Source organism: Eurosta solidaginis, chromosome 5, assembly GCF_040869045.1.
Source record: "Eurosta solidaginis isolate ZX-2024a chromosome 5, ASM4086904v1, whole genome shotgun sequence".
Classification (NCBI taxonomy): domain Eukaryota; kingdom Metazoa; phylum Arthropoda; class Insecta; order Diptera; family Tephritidae; genus Eurosta; species Eurosta solidaginis.
This window is the reverse complement of record NC_090323.1, coordinates 234,690,447-234,694,205: the sequence shown is the minus strand read 5'-3', so window position 1 is coordinate 234,694,205 and position 3,759 is coordinate 234,690,447.

Here is a 3,759-nt window from a genome sequence, read left to right as displayed (position 1 = left end):
CCTTCTGCTCGGCCGTTAACACGATAACTTGAGCAAAAATCGATATATCTTTAATAAACTCAGTTCAAGTACTTATCTGAACTCACTTTGTATTGGTGTAAAAAATGGCCGAAATCCGACTATGACCACGCCCACTTTTTCGATATCGAAAATTACGAAAAATTAAAAAAATGCCATAATTATATACCAAATACGAAAAAAGGGATGAAACATGGTAATTGTATTATTCTATTGACGCAAAATATAACTTTAGAAAAATACTTGGTAAAATGGGTGTGACACCTACCATATTAAGTAGAAGAAAATGAAAAAGCTTTGCAGGGCGAAATCAAAAGCCCTTGGAATCTTGGAAGAAATACTGTTCGTGGTATTACATATATAAATAAATTAGCGTTACCCGACAGATGATGTTCTGGATCACCCTGGTCCACATTTTGGTCGATATCTCGAAAACGCCTTCACATATACAACTAAGGGCCACTCCCTTTTAAAACCCTCATTAATACTTTTAATTTGATACCCATATCGTACAAACACATTCTAGAGTCACCCCTGGTCCACGTTTATACCGATATCTCGAAAAGGCGTCCACCTATAGAACTAAGGCCCACTCCGTTTTATAATACTCATTAACACCTTTCATTTGATACTCATATCGTACAAACAAATTCTAGAGTCACCCCTGATCCACCTTTATGGCGATATCTCGAAAAGGCGTCCACATATAGAACTAAGGGCCCCGCCCTCTTAAAATACTCATCAAAACCTTTCATTTGATACCCATATAGTACAAACAAATTCTAGAGTCAGGCCTGGTCCACCGTTATGGCGATATCCCTAAATGGCGTCCATCTATAGAACTATGACCCACTTCCTCTTAAAATACTCTTTAATACCTTCCATTTGATACACATGTCATACAAACACATTCCAGGGTTACCCTAGGTTCTTTTTACAACTTGGTGATTTTCCCTTACTTTGTCTCCACAGCTCTCAACTGAGTATGTAATGTTCGGTTACACCCGAACTTAGCCTTCCTTACTTGTTCTTTTTGTATTGAATAATCGAATGTACCTAAATTAAAATTTTTTCTTGTCACACTTATGCTGCTACAAACACACAAATTTAGTTGGCTGTCTTTTTTCCAATTCAAAACTCATTTTTATTTACACAACAAAATTTTGTATAAATGGCACCCAAAAATTCCAACTTCCTTCACTTTATACTTAAAAATTTACGGGAAATCTTAAATTAAAATGTATTTACGCAAGCTTTTCGCGATCGTTTGTTCGATTTTTGTCATCCTTGTCAGTCTTTCAACTAATACCAAATCGGAAAATCGCATTGTAGGCGCCTCTAATTGGGCTGTAAAGGATAGCGCGTATGTGGTGTCAATATTTGATGACGGGAAATATCGTTGTGTTGGGACTTTAATCTCCACAAGAAGGGTGCTTACATCTAAATCTTGCGTGGGAACTTCACCCGCAGATCCCTTCACTGTTATAGCTGGTAGATCCAATTTACAAACAGATGGAGTAAAACGCGAAGCGTTTCGTATATTGCGTCCATATGATTTAAGCCGGAATTCGTAGAAATGGATTTAGCTGTCATTGCATTGAAACAACATTTTACCGAGAGCCAATTTATAAAAGTAATATCTTTATGTGAAACTGAATTAAACCCCGGCGTAAAAGTGCGAGTTAGTGGATTTGGTTCGATACATCCCGACATTGAGGGCTCTTATCATCTACTCCAATCTGCTCAACTTGAACTATTCCCAATCAACCAATGTAGGGATTGTTATGCGCCTCGATTTGCGGAAGCAAGGACAAATTTCCCAACAACAGCAATTTTGTTTAAAAGATCCGGCAGAGAAAAGTGCTGTGTGTTGGGGAGATGCTGGTGCACCTGCCGTTGTGGATGATAAACTTTATGCGGTGCTATCAATTATGGTAAAACCTTTGAACCACTTTTATCCGGCTATATATACAAGTATAAATAATAATGATGTTAAAGATTTTATAAATCATGGGTTGGGGGATGCTCGCAGATTTTTTATATAAAACAAATCGTAATAAAAAATTATTCATCATTTTGAATTTTCTGATTGATGGAAAACAAGGTATTTTTTATTCAAGCATTTCTTGAATAATGAATAATATTTTATCGTGAGTGATTTTTGTAAATTTTAAGTTAAGTGTTGAGTTATCTTTCATCATTTAAAAAATATGGAATAAAATAAAATTTAAATTATTACTCGGTTATTCAAAAGTTAAATAAAATAAGTTTAAAAAAAATGTTTGCTGTTTCGATTATACCTTGTAAATCTCTTCAAAGCCTTTTCTCCCGGGATTGGGATTTGAACCCGCACTCCTACGATAGCTGAACGTGTTACAATCGCATTCAGCCAGTTCATGCCTTAGTTGTTGTAAGGTTTTTCCCAATTGCCTTCTTTTTTTGCATATTTAATCCTTTACACATTGCATACTTCGTATGCAATCCCCGATTAAATCATACAAACAGACAAAATTGGTTAATTCGTTGTAATTGTATAAATAGAACAAAAAATAAATAATAGTTAAAAAAACTAAAAAAACACGCTGTTATAGCTAACCGAACTAAAAATAGAAAATAATTTTCAATTAAAAAGAGTGTATATAACAGTAGTGGAAGGTCAAACATTCATTTATAGTTAATCACCTCAAAATAAAATTATAATAAAATTTAAGTTATTAACAGAATAATTTAATTCAGATTAAAAAGCGTGGGGTGCATGTGACTACATTTCATATCTTTCCTCTCAGACAGTTGCCAATAGATAGATTGTATCATTCAATATCAAGCACCCCACGCTTTTTACTGTGAATTAAATTGTTCTGTTAATAACTTAAATTTTATAATAATTTTATTTTGAGGTGATTAACTATAAATGATTGTTTGACCTTCTACTACTGTTATATAAACTCTTTTTTAATTGGAAATAATTTTCTAGTTTTTAGTTCGGTTAGCTATAAAAACGTGCTTTTTTTAGTTTTTTTAAACTATTATTTATTTTAAATTTTTTAGTTCAAGTAATTTTAAAAGTTTTAGTCGAGAGTGATGAAACCCCGAAACGCCAGCGGTCCATGAATGAATCGAACCCCACGGCACCGAAAAGGGCCAAGACGCAGGGAGGCTGGACACGGTCTTTCGCCGAAATTGCCAAGGGTCGGCAGATCATTGGCATTATAGACGAGAGCAGCGAAGATGGCAGGATCCCGAAACAACAGTGGAAGTGGATCGAGGCCGCACTCGCTACGGTGGCCGTTAAGGTTAAGAAAGACAACCCTGGTCCACCGCCATCTTACACCGATGCAGGATGGTTCCAGGGCAATGTCAAGCTAATTGCCTGTGACGACGCCAGGTCGGTAAACCTCTATAGGGCCGCCGTCACGCTGATAGGGGTGGTATATCCGGGCACGCGCCTCAAGTTAGTGGAGGCGCGTGATATCCCCCACGACCAAAGACTAGAGCCTGGGTTCCAGTGACGCCAACGCACCCAGCTGACGTCCTGGAGCTGCTCCAGGAGTACAACCCGCCACAGGTGGGGAAGTCAACCCGGATAAAACCGAGCTTGTCCTCTTCACGAGGAGGTACAAAGTACCAAATCTTACACCGCCAAGAATTGGGGGTACGTTCTTAGCGTTTAGCGATCAAGTCAAGTATTTGGGAGTCATTTTTGGGAGGAAGCTATTATGGAGTGACCATATAGTGGAGCGA